The sequence below is a fragment of the Cyprinodon tularosa genome, unplaced genomic scaffold (genome assembly GCF_016077235.1).
Source record: "Cyprinodon tularosa strain WSP-4 unplaced genomic scaffold, ASM1607723v1 ctg753, whole genome shotgun sequence".
Classification (NCBI taxonomy): domain Eukaryota; kingdom Metazoa; phylum Chordata; class Actinopteri; order Cyprinodontiformes; family Cyprinodontidae; genus Cyprinodon; species Cyprinodon tularosa.
In genome coordinates this window covers 190,275-205,692 of record NW_024039511.1, presented here as the reverse complement: position 1 = coordinate 205,692, position 15,418 = coordinate 190,275, and the positions used below count along the sequence as shown (strand labels likewise).

At 38.0% G+C, this 15,418-nt stretch overlaps 1 protein-coding gene across 1 annotated transcript in view; it reads right to left on the bottom strand.

Annotated features, from left to right (window-relative positions):
- Nucleotides 1-15,093, bottom strand: part of LOC119773256 (vasorin-like) — a 37,568-nt gene extending 22,475 nt beyond the window's left edge. The window contains exon 1 of the mRNA XM_038270172.1: nucleotides 14,870-15,093. The gene's annotated coding sequence lies outside the window, so the exon portion shown is untranslated. The remainder of the gene's footprint in view (nucleotides 1-14,869) is intronic.
- Between the last annotated feature and the right edge of the window lie 325 nt (nucleotides 15,094-15,418).

Here is a 15,418-nt window from a genome sequence, read left to right as displayed (position 1 = left end):
TTTGGATGACTTTCAAGATGGGAATATGAAGCATTTTCTCAGGTCAAAGGGATATAATATAGCAGATTGCTGGATTTCCTTATATTAAAACCTATTCTTTTTTATTAAGCAAAAGGTGTTTATTAGAAAATATAATAAGCACCTCTTTCTTTCCTTATATTTTTATTTGGTAATCAAAAATATCATTAGCTGCAGCCCCAGTTTTATTGATTGACTTTTAAAGCAGGTTGCAGATATCTAAAAACCAGATAAGATCTATCATAGCTAGGGTGGAACGGTTCACAAAATCCACGGTTTGGTTCGGTTTACGGTTTCGTGCTCTTGGTGTACGGTTCGGAATATGTTGATTGTTAGGAAAATCTATTATGTCTTGTATAGTACAACACACGTTGCACAATGCTTGCACACTGTTGCACTTTTATCCACAGCTTTCTTTCCGCCGTCATCGTAGGTCACTCTAAATGCAAAGTGGTCCCATACAGCAGACCTATAAAGTGCTGCTGGCGCATCATCCAACTCCTGTTCTTTCCCACTCGCCATACCCACACAATTCTCCAAAACAACTGATTTTTTTCTGCTACACCCGGCTACGTTGCTTCGCTTCTTCTTCTTGTTCACTACTGGGGGCTGGCTTTGGTCGCAGTACCGCCACCTTCTGCTCTGGAAAGTACACGCTTCCCCTATGAGAAAAAGGAGCAGCGCATGAACCGAACGCAACACACGCGAACCGAACCGAGACAGTCTAACCGAACGGTTGGGACGGTTTTCATCAACTTTCATAGCTGACACTAACCTTTCCTACCTTTTCTTTTATACAAAACTACAAAACAGACAGAGAGCGAAACAACCAGGAAAATTTTGAGCTGCTAGAAAATTATAAACATTTTTATAGCACTTTTTTTTTTCTAATTGTTCAATTACCATAGTTTCTTACCAAGCTAGACATTTTTTCATATCATTCAAGATAAATGTTTTAACAACATTTTTTAACAAGTAGATATATCTTTTTCCAGAAGGTCTGAACTCCTACATTTCCAAGTAAGGTCAACACATTTTTTAAGAAAATTATGATACAGCCGTTGACCAGGAACCTCTTCCAGTCACTTTGAAAAATGGCAGCAGTTAAATTTTTAATCAGCTGGAAGTACATAATTAGCTATCAGCCCAATCAAAACTCAACACAGATGCAATAAGTTCCTTTTCCACATTAATCGAGGCTGGAAAATTGCTCACTTTATCTGCGCTGCATCAATTTGTTTGATATGTCTCATCTGTCATACTTTGAGCAGCCTGGTGTGTTTTGGCTCTATTAGAGGTATGGAGTAATGTTTCTGCAGCTTACTGACCTGCTGACTGCTTGGTTTGGACCTACTCTAGTCTGGTTTTGTTTGTGGAGTGTCTAGCATTAGCCAAGAGGGATTACAATGTCCTGATGAAATACACATGACGGACACATATTAGCAAACACTGCTCGCTCTTTGGAAGCTGACACAGACCTGGCAGGTATCTGAGCTTTTATGATAACTTGGCTTTGGTAAGACATTCAGTTTTGCCTGTGGCAACAATGTTCAAAACTGCCGTGGATTCTGAAACAAAGATTAGATTAATGGCTAAGTCTCTGATGGATCTCTGGCAACCGTTGAGTGAAGATCTGGCTATCAATGTGGGAAAAACAGGTTTGCAACCAAGTTTTAGTTTTGAATCAAGGTCATGGCAATACCATTACATAAACTGCAAATGGCTTAAAGATGTCCACATTTTATTTCATTCAGACAGATAATCAAGTTGCTTACTCATAAAATAAGACATAAACAAATGAGCAAATCTGTATCTTAAAGTCAGCAGCAGTTACTGTGATTTTCTTTCAGAAGGAAGATATAGCTGATTAAGTGGACTTTTTGTTATTTTGCAACACAGATAATTTATGCCAATTAGTTTATCACGAAGCAAATCTACCATCCTTTAACAATATTGGGGTTATAGTCATTCTAAAATATTGATCATATGTTAATTTGACATGTCTGAAGCAGATTACAGTAGTTCTATTATATCTTGTATTTTCAAATACTGTTTTAATTTACGGGCCAACCCATTCAGGATTTAACCTGCTTCCTACTCAAGGGCTGCTTAAGATAGTGAATAGCTCCATTGCATCCCTGCTTGGACAAGCTGGTATGGAAAATATTTTTTATTTTAATTTCTTATGATAATCCGTTGATCTGGAATCGTACCATATGCTGCTGTTTTTTCTTTTGGATCATGCTAGTCATTTTGCCCTTTGAATTACACTCTGCTCTTTTCTTTCCTGCTCTATTTAAATGAAGTGTGTTTATTAAGGGGTGGCATTTATAAGAAAATTTAAAGATACTGTATTGTAGGACCAGTGCCAAGTACTATATAATGTCTTCCATTAAGTCATAATAGAAACTTTTTGTTCTTCTATAATAGTATAGATCATCATCATATATACATGAAGGATCCCTGTGGATCATCGGAGTTATTCCAAACATGTTGGTGTCCAAACTAAATCCAATTGCAGAGAAAATGCTTCAGTGGGTGGAAACTATTTTTTTTATATATATTTCCACTGGTTTTAAGAGGAGAAACTTGATACCAAATATATATAGTCAAGGTCCATTTGAATAATGCCATTTTTGTCAATGTACATTATTTATTACAGTTACATTAACAACATTAATTAGCTGTCTAATTAGCCTTCTTATCAGCTCGGTTAGCTAGCACGCTGTCTACAACTCTAATGGCAGGCCTGTTAACATACAATACTTTGGAAAACGATTGTTAAAACAACAATGAGCGGCGTTCTTACTTCTTGTCTATCTGGTTTCCAGGCCATGACTAATTGCTGAAATGGGTTAAAAAAATGGAGAGTGGGTGGTAATTTACTAAGGTAAAGGTTAAGCAGAGGATATAAACTAATCTAGTTTTTCTCTGTCCAGACCTATACTGAGGCAAAGCATATCAGTCGATACCTGATACTGATCTAATACTACTGTCGAAGGAACAGTAGTTTTCCAGGTGAGTGAGAGCATCAGGCTTGACATGATTATTTAAAACAAGTAACAAATTAATATCTATACAAATCATCACTAGCTGCAATACAAATAAAGAACTGAGGTGACTAGATCCATGTAACTATTCTAATCCAATCCAATCCAACTTTATTTATAAACCAATTTAATATTTCTCAAATGACCAAAGTGCTGTACAGTGAACAACATAACACCCTTACATATTAACTAATTGCTTTGTATCACATCAATAATAAAAGAAATGGCTGGATCGGAACGCCGGATTGGTGTTATTCAAATATCTGATCCAGCTATTAGTCAATGCCCTGTTCTTTAAAGGGCGGATTATACTTCTGCAAATACACACATCAAATGTAGCTTGGGTCTGGTCGTGAACCAGTTTTGCTGGTACAGTATGCTTCTGCAAAGTCTGTCTGGAATTTCTGGGGATGCACAGCAGCTTCCCGCCAAAGCGCTAAGGGGAGCCTATTCGATAACTTGCGAGAACTCCGGCGGATGGTGTTGAGAACTTCTTCAGCGGCGCCGGCGGGAGTGTTTATTTTCCAAAACAACGTGTCTCAGGCATCGTACAAGTGGTTGTACTTCCGAACCTCCTCCATTAACCTTCATCATAGTGATCCATTGTTCCTCGGTTTTTAAAAATGGCGTGCCCCGGCACGGAATCGAGATGGACGACCACACAGACAGCCGGAAAGGCATATCAAGGACCAATGACAGCTGTTTTTTGTCTGCGCACTTCCGCCTCAGGTCTGCACGGGTTTGCGACCGTCCAACGTGTAGTCAGGATTTTTTTGAGGTGCGCGACCACGCCCCCTGTGCAGAGGCTCTGCAACTGTGGTCGCACAGAGACAGATTTGACGGTTGCAGAGGCTATGCGTCATAAGTATAAATTGGCCTTTAGGCTGAAGAACTCGGTTCAGCATTGGTGACAGAAAATCCCCACTGTTCTAATATGTGTCTAATTTGGGATTAAACTCAAGGTAATGAATACGTAAAAAATGGTTCAATTTCAGTTTCATAATATAAAGCTGTCAAAACTATAACTTTTTTTCATCAACGCTCCTTCCTGATAACTGTAACAGGGACTTTCTGCAAGTTCATGTTTTTCATTTTCATCACTTCTGATATTCAGTTCTCCCCTCTACCCTAATGTTCTTTTAATGCTGTTGTTGTCTAACTTTTGACCATGTCAAAACTCTCTGAAGTGGCATTTGGTTCTCATCTGTGAACAAGATGTTCAAATTAAAACCACCACAGACATGCCCGCCACCACAGCTCTGTGCACTGGCTGCAAGAAGAACAATGGCTTCTCAAACCCACTCAGATTAAAGCGGTACGTCTAACACCACAAATGTAGGAAGAACAGTAATGAAAAGCTGTGTAATACTTTTTTTTCAGAATTTATCACAGAAAAGTAGGAAGTCAGGGAGACCTAAACATGTTTTCAAATTCTCTGATTTTGCTAGACAAGGTTTTTAAGTCTGCAAATACATTTGGTAGTAATAAGGAGGAAATAAACATTGTTTTGTTTACATAAATCTGGCTGTTTTGCATGCAATAAGTATTTATACCTTTGAAGTTTTCCTTATTTTTTATAGTATCTTACAGTAGTATCATGTAGTATCTTTAATCTTACATGATGCAAATTTCATTTGGCAGAACAGTTGAAAGTATAATAGTTGTATGGTGCAAACAGTGTATTAAGTATTTCAAGTCTTTAGGTTCTTACTGTTGCTGACATTGATTTGACCATTTAAACATATAAAGCAAATATGGCTTATATTATAGCTTTTGCTGTGTGTTTAATGTCATTTTCATGCTAGAATTTTGAACATCTAACTCTCGAAACACTTGCTAGCTCAAATTTGTGTTCTCAGTAATGTAATGCATCAAGTCAATTTCATGGGTTTAAAACAATTCCACTGGGGAAAAAAATAAGATGGGGCATAAATTCTAACTCTTTATATAGGTTACCTAAGGTATTAAATTGTCTGTATGGTAGAGTATGTGTGTTTGAATCTTATGAACCAAACTGCTTCTAATCTGCAAAAAGATAATGACTTATCTTTAACTTTTCACCACTTTTTCTGGCATTTCAGAAAAGAGAAAAGGGGAAAAAAAGCTGTTTTATTGGTCCAAAATTGTTTCAGGCTTACTTGTCTGCTCTCACCAGGCTTTGGATCTTGTTGGTTCCATTACCTAGAGCTTTTTGCTTTGTTCTGTTTATCTTCATGCCATCATCTGTTGACTGACTTCTAGCCAAATCTAAACATGGCAAATCACTAAAATGCTATTTTATTAAACAGTCAGAAACAATTTGTTTTCAGCTTTGGATGGTAAGTTTGACTGATTGTAAACCTCCTTCTCTATCTGTGTTTCTTCTGCTTCACTGGCTTCTCTGCTGGCTGACTCATTCACCCTTTGACCTCTGACCTTTTAATCCACAACCAGCTGCAGCGAGGCCTCGAAGGAGGACTAAGTGATTCTACAGCGAGTGTTTGAGTGGGAAGAAAAAACATGAGTGCCAAAAAAAGTTAGTATTTTTTTTTTTCCATGCTCTTATAGGAGCAGAAAAACATTTTTTAAAATGTCTAAATTCGGAATTTCATAACTCATGCACTAGAAGATTAAGTAGTAGAAGCAATTTGCAAGGTAATGTTTAAAGTGAAATCAAACAGAAATGTATACGTGAGCCTTTCTAACTGCACCCACAAGATTACTAACATAACTGTTACAATGTGAGAATATCAAGTCAACCTTAATTTTTTGTAAGTAACTGATTGATCGAATCTGTCTGAACAAATTCCAGGCAGTGATCTCGGACATATTGCGATATGACTTTAAGACTCTTTCCTCATTCTTGCCCTACAACGTTATGGTCAAACACCTAGCAGTCAATCATTTAACTAAACCATAGTTTTGCTTATTTAATCTTTTGTATTAAATAAAATGGAAAAACACTTTATGGATTTCCAAATTTTCTTTTTAATTATTAAACTTTTCAATTTTTGTCAAGGTACAGCCACAGATTTTAATGTTTTCATTTGGATTTCTTGTTTTAAAGACACACTGAATTACTTTTAGCCACTAGGGGCACTAAACATGTAACTTTCTGGCTTAGCTCCCTTTAAAGTAACAGGCAACACTGCACTCCCGCAAAATGAAAGCTTCCCATGGTGCTTTAGAATCTGATAACAGTCCACTTTAGACCAGCCAGTTAAGAAGCCTTGGGGTTACTTTTAAAGACAAGACCACATTCATCCCCTTTTCAACATCATTTATTGGACTAAAGCAGGACAAAGTCAAACTGACCAAACAGATCAATTTTCAACAACTATTTCTGGACTTAAAGCTACAGTGTGTAATATTTACAGGGATATACAGTCAGAAATGTAATATATTACACATAACTATGTTATTTATCATCATCTACGAGCTCAGCCTCTTAACCTTAATATTTGCATTGCCTTAGAATTCGTTATTTATAATTACATAGGAGCGGGTCTCGCAGCCATGGAGGCAGACTTTTTTGCGCTACGGCAGCGCAGAGCCAACAAACTAGCGATTGCGAGATCGCCCATTACGCTCGAAAGTAACTACAGCAAGTTGAGAGAGATGAACTGAGACGGTACTGAACAATAGATGGCAGTATTAAAATTATCTATGTAAACAAACCTCATCACTTGAGAAGGTAGGTGATGCGGGGTCGTGGAAGACATTTTGTCCCGTAACGCTCGCCGTACTGTTGGGGGGGAGAAGCGGTGGGGGGGGGAGATGTTCATGTTGCTGCGGTCTGCAGTCTGAACGTTAGATGTCGCTGAAAATTACACACTGTAGCTTTAATGAAGACTATGATGGACCGACCAAATTTAGCCCAAAGACCAATGTCTAAATGACGTATGGTGTTGGGGGGGGTAAACTGCATCCTTTCAACTGAGGAACAAGTAAAGTTCCTGAAGAAAGTTGTGGAGAAATTTAAAGAGCTAGTTTATTAAGGAACACCCTGAGCTTCCAGCACACTAATGAGTCCAATATCAGAACATGGTAAGAGTATGCCACATTTCCAACCTCCTATAACATGAACACTCATCTGGAAACATGGATCTTGTCTTGTTCTGTTGCTGTGTGATCTGTATAGATGGACTACAAATTTGCTCTAGCATCATGCAAAAATAGAAGCAGATTTTATTAGATATTTAAGAGTCTGCTGAAAGGACAGCTAGTAGCTAAGCAAATTGACATTGATATATCTGAAATCAGTCCTTTATCAGATAAACAACAAATGTCTGAATATCTTGGCCTATATCTATAAACCCCAAAAATAATCAAGCTGATGCTTTTAAAATAAGAAAAAACATAAAACGATTCATAAAACTGAAGCATGGACCTTGTATTATTTGATCTAAAAAAAAAAAAAGATAATAATAAAACACCTAGTTTAAGTTAATTAGTTAGCTAATTAAAGGAAAAACATCTCTAAAAACATATCTCTGGTGCTTTTCAATATATTTTATACAACCCACAAATGTGTCTAAGACTGGTATTTGTTCTAATAGTACATTATTTAGTTCTTTATATCATTTTTAGCCTCTAATAAGAGCCATTGTAGATGGTCCAAAGAGCCATAGGTGGCTCCGGAGCCGGAGGTTGCAGACCACTGGCCTAGAGTAATATTACTTAATCAAGTATATAAAAACAATCACTAGAATAGTAAAGAATGTATGAGTCATGCTGATATTGTATCTAATCAATATTGGTCAATTGCTAAAGCAGCAATATTAGCATCATATCAGAAATGAAAAAGTTGTTTTGAGACATCTCTATGAAGCAGCTAAATAAATCTGACCATTCTAATACATTGATGGGAACAAAACTGTTGTAAAAAGCATTGTAGGGGACAAAACCTGCAATATAGAATATAGAAGAAAGAGGTTTTGCTCAACTTTGACCAAATATAAACTTTTTTGGACCCAAATGAAAATACCTATGTTTTGAAAAGTAACATCAACAACAGCCTGAACCCACTGTGTCTCATTAACATATCACACTCGCTGTCAGCAAGAAAGTCTAACAGAACCAAATCTCTCTTAGCGTGCCTGTAAGAGGTTTCCAGCACAGCGGGTTATCTTCTGTCCCACTGCCTCTCATCTTTCCTTTCAGGTCTTTGGGTTTGCAGGAATATCATAGGCTCAGACCTCTGTCTTCTGAAGTGCCTGTTGTCAATGCCCTGCAGCCCCTAGGGGGCTGTCTGTTTAAAACCTGTATGTGTGTGTTTATATGCACAAAGGTGTGCTTAGGGGGACCCTGCCTATTGAATGAGGATGAAAGAGTCTATGTGCATACCGCCTAAGTATCCGCCCCTAGGACAAAAAGATAGTGGGGCTCAGAAGAGGTGAGGGTGAAAGGTGGGGTTCCTGTAATCTGTCAAAGCTTTTCCATCTCAGACCCACACGCCCTCCAGCACTACTGTTCCTCTCTACACCTAAATATGGTGTTTTCTTTCACACAAAGAAGGATAAACTCCTACTTCTGATTCATACTAAAAAGACAACTGGTTCTCTTAAATTCATAATTTTAATACTTCTATTCCTTTATAATCAAATCAATTAAAATAAATGTAATAAAAAGCTACTAAAGTAAAGTAAACCTGATCCGCCTTTAAAGGCATATTTCTTTCTGCATTGTTCTTACTGGAATCACACAGAAATTGAATTATGTTCTTTACATTACTCCAGACCCAACATGTTTATAGAAGAAGCTGTGAGGGAAAACTTAAGGAAATGTACTCAAAGACATGTTTCATGGGTTAGTAAAGGAGCGACAACCCCTTAACCATTCCGGCAAAGGCGAGGAAGCAGGGTGTGAGCTCTGACATAGCAGAGGTTCCAATCCAGTGAGCGTGTTAAGCCTCAAGTTTGAGTCTGAAATTCCTATGGTGTCAGGGAGGCTTGTAATGATGTTATGTGAGGCATTTTATGACTTAGAAAACAGAAACCAAATTAGGTTATCATTAAATAGACACTATAATAGAGCAAATTCATTTCAGAAGGGGTTTCTGTATAGAGAAAAACAAAGAGCTGAGGATTTTGGGTTGCATCAAAACTCCCTGCTTTATTAATTTTCATTCACTAAGGTTTGTGGATTAAAAAAAAAACAAAAAAGTGCAATCTAAATATTGTAAAGGTACCTTCTATAATGTATGTTAGAAATCAGCTGGAGAAGCTAAGTAGCCGCTATTTACAATGCACTGAGTAAGGGGAGGGTTACTTCCTGGTAAAGTCCCTTTGTTTAAATGCTAAAACCAAAAGACAACTTAAAGATACCAATTAAGTGTATTTTTTTGACTGTTTAAGAAAGCTTTACTATAGGAAACTTTCCTGCATTGGACATGCCAGTGCCAAACAGAAGACATCAGTGGCTTTCTGCTGCAAAGCAATAGTGTTAACAAGTGTCCCACCATGCAGCAACCTCCTCTCCAATATCTGATGACTGCTTTCAGTAGGAAGGGAAGGATAAAAAGATGTAAACACTGGTTATTATTGTTGCTAGAAAGAAATCAGAACCAACAAAAGACTCTTGGGATTGGAGACTTGCCTCAATAATTTAATCTGATCATCTCTAATCATTTTAGAATAATTACAGTTGATACATTTCAATCTGAAAAACTCAAAAGGAGAGAAACGACAATTAGAAGAAATGTATTGATACAATTAAAGAACAAGGTTGTTTAACAACAAGGCTGTGGTGGAGTGGAGATAGATGAAGTTGGTCAGTCTGTAGACTGCTGGTTAGCGAGACGGTATGCTGAGCTTTATGGGGAGATCCACTGGATTGCATGAGCTGATACTAGAGCTTCACTCAGGGACCTGGAAGATTCAAGTCCAGTTGGATAACACAGGTTGAGAGAACCTGTCCATGATGTGCAAGCCTGAAGCAACAGTGGAGAGGAAAAACTCCCCATTGTGAAGAAACCTCTGGCAGAACCAGGCTCACCATGGCTGTCTTCTGCCAGACCGGTTGAGATGAGACAGGGAACGCAGTAAGAGTCCGGGAGGAATTACACTCTGATGAAGTTTTAGCTACGATGGTGGAGGAGGGGCTGGAGGTGGGTTGAAAAGGGGTCATCTGAATGAAGTCACACGGCGCAACCACCGCCTGCGCACAGGAGCAGACGAGTTGCGGATCAGAGGCCTTTTAAGATGAACTTTGATGCTGATTGGCTTTCGTAGAGGCATGGTTCAAAGCCGATTGGCTGTGACGCAGGCAAATGAAGGCGAATAATCAGTTTATTCAGTTGAACTTCCGCCTAGGCTCCATATCTCTATACACTTTTTTTATATATTTTTTTGCAGTGTTGATTATGAATAAAACTTTTCTCCTTGCTTCTTATAAATATAATTATGCTCTAAAAATATGTCATTATGTTTATATTACTGTATTATGGATGACATCATTGTCTTGCATTTGCAATGGTCTTTCGCAGTATTTTCTTTTTGATAAATTCTTTTAATTTGTATGTTAGCATTAAGCATACTTTTCTACATTGTTTTCCAGAAGGAAAAATAATAATTGAAGTTTGGTAATATTTTAAAGTGTGGCTTTTAAGTTCAATAAATCCTAATCCAGGCAACATCATATCTTATGGGAATTAAAAACAGAACATCTGCTGCTAGCCTAGTTTGGCCATAGGTGTATGGTAGTTAGAGATAAAGAAGGAATTTTCTGAATAGATTAAGTTGCAGCTTGTCTCTGCTGTTCCTGCAAACCAATATTTAGACAATCTGCCTGCAGCAGGCTTTAAAACAGCAACAGTCAAGCCAGTTTATAGGAAAAACAGACACCATTCCTGTCAGTTTTTATGGTAAGGGCATGAGTTTTAAAGTGAGAGGTGAGGCAATCATTATGCTGTGCAGGCACCAGGAGTGAAACAAGGTGTCTAACAGAAACTCATAACCTGCTCAGCTGTCACAAGATTCTGGCCTTTGAGGATAAGGAAAAGTAAATGTGGGCACTCCCTCTTTTCAGTGTCTGGATAGAATTATTTAGGAACCAATGAGAGAGCGGACAACCACTAATTAATATATTGCTGATAAATCTTTCACCCATATTCAGGTGACTGTGCTGCTTAGGGTTTATTCCCAGAGTTCCCTCTTTGTTTTGAAATACAAAATGGAGCCTAGGTGGAAGTTCAACTGAATAAACTGATTATTCGCCTTCATTCGCCTACGACACAGCCAATCAGCTTTGAACTATGCTTCCATGAAAGCCAATCGGCATCCAAAGTTCATCTTAAAAGGCCTCTGATCCGCAACTCGTCTGCTCCTGTGCGCAGGCGGTGGTTGCGCCGTGTGACTTCATTCAGATGACCCCTTTTCAACCCACCTCCAGCCCGTCCTCCACCATCGTAGCTAAAGCTTCATCCGTGTAATTCCTCCCGGACTCTTACTGCGTTCCCTGTTTTATCTCAACCGGTCTGGCAGAAGACAGCCATGTTGAGCCTGGTTCTGCCAGAGGTTTTTTCACAATGGAGAGTTTTTCCTCTCCACTGTCACCTCATGCTTGCTCATCATGGACAGGTTTCAGGCCTGGGGGGAAACAGCCCTGTTCTTTAATCCTGTTCATGCATATCTATCAAAATTCAGTGCTAAGTTTCCTGCCAAGTTTCTGAGCGCCAAAAACCAAGTATTGTATCAATACATTTCTTCTAATTGTCTTTTCTCTCCATGTGAGTTTGTCAGATTGAAATATTGTTAACAGACAAAATCTGTTTTTATCCATATCAAACCTGTCAAACTCCCTAAACCCCACTATAAAATGTAACTGTTGGTTCTCTAATGTGAAAAAAGAAAAATAACTTCTGCTCTGTAGTGGAAAGTATATGATCATTCATGATTTTGTATTATTTTTAGTTTGACAAAAAATAGAACCTTTGTCTATTTTCTAACAATCTAATATCTAAACGAGCACGAAACGTTTTTTGACATTCTGTTCCCCCTAAAAAGGCACATGCTTAACCAGAACAGGATATTGGAGCAATAAAGCTGGAAAAGGGGTTTGGAAGTTAATAGCATTTTAAAATCCTAAGAGGCAAAAAAAAAATCTTTGTGCACAAGATGTAATGGAAATAGGGTCAAGCCAAAGTTAAGTTTATGGGTTTTAGAAAAACATTCCCCCATTACTCACTGATTTTATTTCCCATTAAGAAAAATTGGTACAGTGACCAGAATGTGACCTGAGCAGGGGAGCCAGCTTGTGTGTATCAGTGTGTTTTTCCCCCTAATGTGACTGATAGCAAATAAAGCAACAAGCACCACTCAGTGCAGAGCCCCATCTTCTTTACCTCATAGCTCCTTAACTTTACTTGTGTGGTTATTAACTCCCTGGTTGGTGAGTTTTCCTTTCTGCTCCTCACTGTTTAGTTGTCATGGTAGCATGACACCAAACACTTATTATCTGACCCTCTGGGGTTAGTCAAACTTCTAAAACTTGGAGGGTGAGGGGCTAGTTTTGGGTTAAGCCTTCACCTCGAGGTGTTCACTGCTGCATCTAACAGGACCTTAATTAAATTGCTGAGACACCGAAGCAGGAATGTTTGCTGTGCTCTCTGCCTCTACCTTTGACATCCCTCTCCCTCCACCTTTCTTTGCTTTTCCCATCCTCATGGTCCCCTTCAGGCTTTTAGGGCCTCACACTTCCTACAGATTAGACAATGAGGGCAGAAAGTTTCAATAAGATGTAATGACGCCAGCTTGATATTAAAATAAGGCTCTTGGTTCTTATTAAATGCACAACTCATTTAAGGATTACAGACATTATTTACTACCATTAAATCATCATGCAGGGTACACTGAAGGGCTTGAAATAGTAATAAGGTATTTAATATATAGACTATGGTACAAAGGGTTCAATTATTTTAAAGGAACAGAATAGACCTAAAAAATAAAACTTAGTATTTATCATTTATTAATATTTTAAACAGTTGAAAACAAAGAATATTCCTACAAAATGTTCCAATTCACAAAGATATCATATATTTACATTTCTTTCTCTCTTTCTTTCTTGATATATTGATTGGTGGGTTTTTGCACAATCAGAAGTTTAAATTAGAGCAGGAAATACTAAATCACAGTCATTAACAAAATATTTTTATGCACAAAAAAAAAATAATCCAAAGGACTGCATGCATGCAATTTCCTGTACACTGGATTTGGTTGTGAACTACTTTGTTTTCAGATTCAGCAAGCATTGCAGGTTAATGCTCAGTGAGACGAGGGAGAACATAATAAGGTTGAAACAGAAGAGGAAAAAGGAGAGGAAAATAGGAAAATGGAAGTTACTCTTGGCTCATATTCCAAATATTGATTTGGAATAGCCTACTCAAAAATAATATTGCAATTTAGCTGTTTAAATTATGGTTTGTTTGTTTTTTTATAAATTAACTTGCCAGATACAGATTAATTTCAAGGTTTTACAGCTAGGTATAAGTCATTGTTTAAAAACTGCAAATAAAAGCAAGATTATGAGCTCTGTATGAAAATAAAGTCACATTTAGTTTATAATTAGTGTTAGCTACTGCATTACAAATTGGTTTTGTTATTTATATTCCATTTTATGTCATTTGAATATTTCAGAATTGTAATAAAGACATTTACAATTAAGCTTTTGTATCTTTTTCCAACATTTTCCTCTAGGTTTTCTATTACTATTTTCTATTACTATGACCCACAAAATATAAGATGTGGGCATTATGTTCATAATCAATGCACAGACCATAAATATATAAAAATGTAGCATTTAACCAAAGATTATTTTACAATCTCTATATTGCAAAGATGCATATTGCTGTTGATTGTTAGTAAATAGCTTTTTCAGCTCCAGTATAAAGATATAACTGAGACATTCTGACAAAAACATCCCAGGACACCTGTCCTGCGGGTATACATGTTTTTCTTTATAAACTGTTTTGGTCTTAAATTTAGCTTTATGTATGAATCATTACAAGTTTTACTTTTTGAACCGAATAAGTGAAGTGATTCTTTTTTTTTTTTTTTTTTTGTAATAATCTAATTAATTGATATCCCTTTAAATTTTATCACAGTCGAAAAATGTTAATAGAAAATAGGCCCATATTGATATGTCAAAGCAATTCTCTATTTTTCTTTTAAAGCCTGACATTAGTCAACTCCAACAACACACACCATTTTCAGAGAAGGAATTGCTGATGGATAAAACCTGCTAGAGTCTGACAGGGCAGACAGACTCCCTCAGTTCCTCCCCTGGGCATCACAAACTCATGGTGCAAATAAAATGGGATGATAAAACAGGCAGAGGTCAGGCTGGAGCCGTGGAGAGGGAGCAGATAACAACCTCTAATCCGAAAAATCCAACACTAGCAGGTCTGAAGAAGCGACAGAAAGATAAGAACTAATCCTGTTTCCACATATCTCTGCGGGGAACCCTCCTATCTCGGTCTCTCTCCTCCTCCCCCTGAGAGCGCGCACTGGACCAGCTTTTGACCCGTGGTCCTGACCTGCGCACCGGGTGCGGAGGAATGCGAGTCACTGCTGCTGCAGAACAAGGCTGAAGGACTGTCTTTGGCATGTTAAGCGCAATGTTTGCGCACACAGATCCGAATCCAGCACTTATTTTAAAACAATGAATTGATTACCTCCAAATTGCATCAACATCACAGCATCCCCACTGATCTGGTGCATTTCTTTTGAACTTGAAGCGTTATTAAAAAAAAAAAAAAGTCTGAAATGTTCAACTAATAAAGAAGAGAGGTGTGCGCTCAATAGAAGCGCTATAGGAAAGTTTACCTTGGCGCAGTATAATCCAGAGCCTGTTGGAATGCAGCTTCAGATCAAAGTCCTTATCCACTTTATGAGCGTGTTTCTCAATGAAAACCCCGAAAAAGAAGGGCTGGGAAAAGTTGTCTTACAGCAAAGAAGACTTTTAGCCGGAACACATCGTTTAGGCTGAGCTGGGAATCACTGCAGCGCACTGAAGACTCGCTCCAAGTCTGCCACACTTCAACTGAAGCGCTCAGTAAGGAGAGGGAGGAGGAGAGCGGATCAACCAGCTGCGGACAAGTGGGAGGTGCGAGCAGGCGGGGCGCGCGTCCGCGGCGCGCAGCGCACCTGAAGCACACAGGCTCAGAAAAAGGTTTTATTCGCTCTGACCTAACAGCATTATGGAAGAAACGCACAGAAACCTCTCTTAAAAGTTTTGGCAGACTATTCCTTATAAGTTTATTCAATTCAATTTTCAATTCAATTAATTTCTATAGCGCCAATTCACAATACAAGTCATCTCAAGGCACTTTTTACAGTTCACCATCATACAATGAAATTGATTCAAAGTTTTCT